The following is a 5,269-nucleotide window of genomic DNA, read 5'->3' as shown; positions in this document are numbered from 1 at the left end:
ACTAAAAAATATTACAAAGTTAGTTACAAGTACTTACATAATCACATTACTAAAAATACTCAAACAACCAAGCTACTAATGAACCGATTGACATCCTGGGATAATAAACTGGTATACTGTTCCATTATATTCTGAAAAAACTCCTACTCTAAAATGTAATACAACATTTTAACCAAATCCAAATCCCTCACTTGCTTCGTGAATCGCTAGCAGTAACCTCTCTTCCAAATGTTGTTTAGATGGATACTCCGGCAAATCCAGTTGATTGAAACTGCACCAAGAAAAGGATGATGAATGACCAAATGATAACATAGTATGCCAGCTATAAATCATCCAAACAGAAAACAAATATGTATGTATAGTGAATGAATTGAAAAGGGCAAAAAGATATATCAAGTATGAGCAGAAGGCAAGTGATCAGGACTTCCATATGCTTTATGTGTCTGAAACTTCTGGGAGCCTGAAATTCCTTGAAGAGAACTAAAACCTTCCAAAGGCACCTGAAACATCAATACTGAAAATCAGAACCCGTAATATAATAATCTAATTAAGATACATGTCAAGAAAATTTCTACGTCTGCATCATATTTCTACAAGCTTACACGAGAAGAAATCTATAGTACATCTTGTGCACTGCAACCTAAACCAACAAGCAAGGAGAGTGATTTCAGCAAATTAGTGGTTTGTAGTCTGTGATGCTTGCTGCAATCCGTCTTCTCTAAGCGGATGACCTGATGAAGCACAGGGAGAACAAAATTGTAAGTTATCTCTTAAAACGATCAACAGAATCTCAAAAATAGTGAAACATTATATAGCCCAATTTAACTGGTTACCCACATACTGTTACAACTAGAATAAATGTACCAAAATGAAATGAAGATAACTATTAAATAACTTAAATAGTTACCTGATATTCTGCTTCCTCAGTATTTCCCTAGTTGATGAAATGCCATCAAATCTGCGGAAACTGTTACCTTGTGCACTCCCAGCATCTTGAACAAAGTTTTTAGAGATTTTATACGAAAGTTGCCCTGAATGACCCTTCAAATCGCTTTGAATTTTTGGCAATGGGTTCACAAGATATCCACCCTCATCTACGATGCTGAAATCTTTTGCTATTTGTAGTTAATATTTCTTTGCTTCCATTTCTATCAGTAGCATTATGCATATTATTTATTGGTGCTGAGCTTCCAAAAGAGAGCCTTGACGTTGTCGAATACCGACCTTCTGTCTTCTTCCAGAATTTAGAACTCAGAAAGTCAGTGCCAGGTAGCTTGCAACACGTGTCTTCTATAGCATCAGTGTTGGGAATCCTACCACTTGATACTGCCAAATCATATGATATTTCATCCAATGCCATCTCTAGACCATGTACTCGTGTCTCCATAGAATTCATCCCAGTTTGGGAGGTTCCAATAAATCTCTATATTCAAATAAAGATGAGGACACACGTCAGAAATATATACTTCTATGATTTAAGAAATATATACTTTTATAAAAAAATATTTTCTTTATTTAGTATGTTTAAAGAGTGCCCTGAGGGCACTCGATAGCAATACCCTTAATTAAAATATACAACTTGTCAATATTTCCAAGAAAAATATCATCCCGAACCTAAAAGTAAAACAAAAATTAGGGTAAAAACTAACAAATGACAGAAAGATTAAACTTTGGAGGTTAAATCATTGATTTATCAAACACGTCAAAGACGGCAAGATAGATAAAAAAAGAATATAAAAGCACGATATTAATAAGTCAAATTAGACCAGAGTTATCTAGGGTGGATGACGGAAAGCAAAAAATCTGCCATATGGCACCGACGCTATGGTCTCACCATGGCCGATATTTGACAACAGTGAATTAGACAGGAATAGAACTAGTCTAAACAAGATAGACCCAACAAAGAAAAAGGTATATCAGACACAACATACCTGGAGGAGGTCTAACAGATTTGGTTGCTGGTTTTCTATTTGTAAAAGTTGTTCCCGTATCAAAGACAAATCCTCAACATCTTGTGGGCTCTCACAAACTTCATTTACATTATTGACAGTAACATCTGTGTTGAGATTGTCATCATCATCACATGGAACTATGCGAGAATTTGAACCACCAAACTTCCGCACTTTCTCGTCTGACATCTTGTTAAGGAAAACTCGCTTTACATCAGCCCTCGAATTTGTCACATTCTGAAATGTGGGTGACTTAGAAGATTCAAAATCACAACTTTTAATATGATCTTCCAATACATATTAGCAAAGCCACAAACGTATACCATGTTAGCAAAGCCACAACCAAAATCATGCCCAACCAATACATAAGTAATCAAATATTAATAGAGTGCAAGAGCATACCAGTTATCTACCGACTAGACAACTGAGCTGCAACAACAATAGCACGGTCTTGAATTCTAACACCATGATGGCCCTCATATCTCTCTTTCAGTATTGTTTTCAATCTTATAGGCCCAATTTTCAGTATTGTTTTTTTTCTATGGGTAATTGTGCTTAGTTAAGAAATTACTAATTGTCATTGTCACTAGAACAAATTAAGTTTAATTAATGTTTACCTATTTGTTAGTTGAGGAAATTAGAATCCTCTCTGCTCCTTCATGTCTTAGTTCAACAAATACCATGAGCACTTCTACAATAAAATTAAAACATGAAAAAAAATCATCAGAAAAGATTTATACAAAATATCATATTCCATTTTTCAACACTGATATATGCGTATGAACTGCAGTTTCAAGCATAAAAATTGAAGTTAATTAATTTTTCTTACCTTGACAAGTTATCATGTTTTAAATCAAGCATGGCAACGAACAAATGTGTCCTTGCACACCGTGCACTGCGAGGAATCCGACTCGAGCAACTCCCCGGTAACTTCGATAACAGGGAGCTTTTCCACAGCAGATTTTAACGCAGGAGGAGTCCCGCGCCGACTCGGATCGTTCTCCGCCAGTTGCTGGATCATCACCGTCGTTGACGAAGAACTGGACATTGCCTCCCCCTCCCTCGTTGTGTTTTCATCATTGGCCCAACTTCTCTCCAGGAAAAGATACTACGCACAAACACTTTAGCGAGCCCTGTTAAACAACAACAGTGAACTTTAGTAGTAACAACTCAAATGAATTGAGCTGAGATCAACCAACTGCAAAATCAAATCAAAACCCATAACAATTTCTGTGCTAATATAGTAATTTCAAATATTAAGTTACTTCCAGCTAATTTCATATTGGTTCATGAGTAGCAGACAAGAAAGCTATTAAAATGCAATGAAAAATGCTTGTAAGAAATCTCCATTAGCTGAAAGACGCATGCAGAAAAAGGTACCCCTAATTCTAAAGAGAAGTTAAAGCCCCTCTAAATCAATACCCACCAACTATACAAAAGCTTATTTTCCTAAAAAATACATTCTCCTCACAGTCACACCCTAACTACACATCCCTCAATACACTACATATTCATTAGTATCGAGTGATTGATGTTATGTGAAACATAAGTGTCTAGATGTGAAATTTATTTATTTATTTATGTATGTATTTCTTTTTCTTGTATCTATTATTTTCATGGTATACATGATAGTATCAAATAGTCATTATCCAAACTTAAATAAGTTAACTGGAAACACCAATATGATAGATACTTTCTAAATTGACACTATGATTCGAAGTTGTACTTGTATAATTCATGAGTAGTCAAAAAATAATTTGCAAAGCAGCCAGAAAGCTTACAGCAAATCTCAGAAGAAGGCATGAATTGCCGACACCAGAGTCTCCAATAAGAAGAAGCTTGAACAGATAATCACTGAAAAGGATAAACACAACACATCAACTCTAAAAACCATTATAATCCATTAAATACATGTCATAAATTTTTCTATAAGGCATTTCATCAAACAGTATAACAGCAATACACTTCATACAAAAAAGTATCACGACTTTGAAGTTAGATTAGGAGTAAAACTATTTGATTAGGTAAAAAGAATACCCACCCTTGAAGGAGATGAAGCTCGCGGTGGCCTGAGAGAAACCGACACGGTGGATTTTTTTCGATCTGAAAGTTTAGGGTTCGAAAAGGATTTAAATGATTCATGATTGTAGTTACGTTTTGGTTAAATCTGGTTGAAGTTTCACGATTGCAATGTTGAAAGGTTGAGATTTTATGTGGGAATTTCATTTTCAGTAGAAAGAGAGACATGTGAGAAAGGTAGCGCTTTTGAGAAGAGAGGGAGAAACTGAATAAATCTTCACGTGTTCTATTTTCAAGTGTTTTATTTGTTTTTAGGTGTTTTGCCATGAGTGTTGCTATTTTATTGTTTAGTCAATTATTCTTCCCTTTTATTTCTTTTCATTTGTTTTTTTTATTAATATTTAAAATCATTAATTGAAAAAATCAAAGAAAACTTTTTTTATGAGAAATTGAAGGAAATGTGGCGGACAAGCTTAATAATTACAATAATAAAGAAAGAGAAAGCAGAGAAAGAGAAATTTAAAATATCATTAAAAATTAAAATTATCTTAATAACATTTAAATAATTTCATTGCTTATGGTGTTGTTAAAATAATTAATAACATTGAAAAAATTAAGATTAAAAATTAAAATGAAACTAAATATAAAAAACACCATAAATATAATTAATAAAATAGAAAATATAATGATTCAATTTTTTTATAATTTTAAGGGTTAATAAACTTTTTCGTCCCTTTAAATATTTCAAATTTCGTTTTTAGTCCCTCTAAAATTTTCCTTCAAGAAATCGTCCCTTCAAAATTTTTCTTTTGAACTATTGGTCCCTAATGTCAAATTTCGTAGCTAATTCGTGGCTAAAGTCGTAGCTAATCTCTAGCAAATTTGACGTTAGGGACCAATAGTTTAGACGAAAAATTTTGAAGGGACAATTTCTTAAAGAAAAATTTTGGAGGGACTAAAAACGAAATCTGCAATATTTAGAGGGACCAAAAAGTTCATTAACCCTAATTTTAAATAATGAAAGGTAAATCTGCAGGTAATTTCGCAGGAAAGTTTCCTGCGGAATTACCTGCGAATTTTGTATTACAGCTTGGTGTTAAAGATAGTTGATAAACGCAGAAAGTTTCCTCCGAAATTACCTACGGATTTTATATTTTTGTTAGATATTTTGTTTAAAATATATTTTCCGCAGCAAAATCCGCAGGAATTCCTGCGGAATTTGCTGCCAACAGTAGATCTGCAGGAAATTTATTTTATTTAAATCCCAGAAATCCGCAGGTATACCTGCGAAATATTTTCCG

General features: G+C 33.6%; 2 long non-coding RNA genes across 2 annotated transcripts; both read right to left on the bottom strand.

The window, feature by feature from the left end:
• Positions 1-1,085, bottom strand: LOC131595051 (uncharacterized). The gene is made up of 3 exons (XR_009281701.1): positions 908-1,085; positions 603-731; positions 1-500 (listed from the first exon to the last, which is right to left on the bottom strand). It is a non-coding gene; the product is annotated as an uncharacterized LOC131595051 (long non-coding RNA).
• Positions 1,086-2,137: 1,052 nt separating this feature from the next.
• Positions 2,138-4,292, bottom strand: LOC131595052 (uncharacterized). Its single transcript, XR_009281702.1, has 4 exons — positions 3,991-4,292; positions 3,731-3,803; positions 2,779-3,082; positions 2,138-2,640 (listed from the first exon to the last, which is right to left on the bottom strand). It is a non-coding gene; the product is annotated as an uncharacterized LOC131595052 (long non-coding RNA).
• Positions 4,293-5,269: the final 977 nt, after the last annotated feature.

The sequence above is a fragment of the Vicia villosa genome, linkage group LG4 (genome assembly GCF_029867415.1).
Source record: "Vicia villosa cultivar HV-30 ecotype Madison, WI linkage group LG4, Vvil1.0, whole genome shotgun sequence".
Taxonomy (NCBI): domain Eukaryota; kingdom Viridiplantae; phylum Streptophyta; class Magnoliopsida; order Fabales; family Fabaceae; genus Vicia; species Vicia villosa.
The sequence above is the reverse complement of the archived record's forward strand: the minus strand, read 5'-3'. Positions and strand labels throughout refer to the sequence as shown.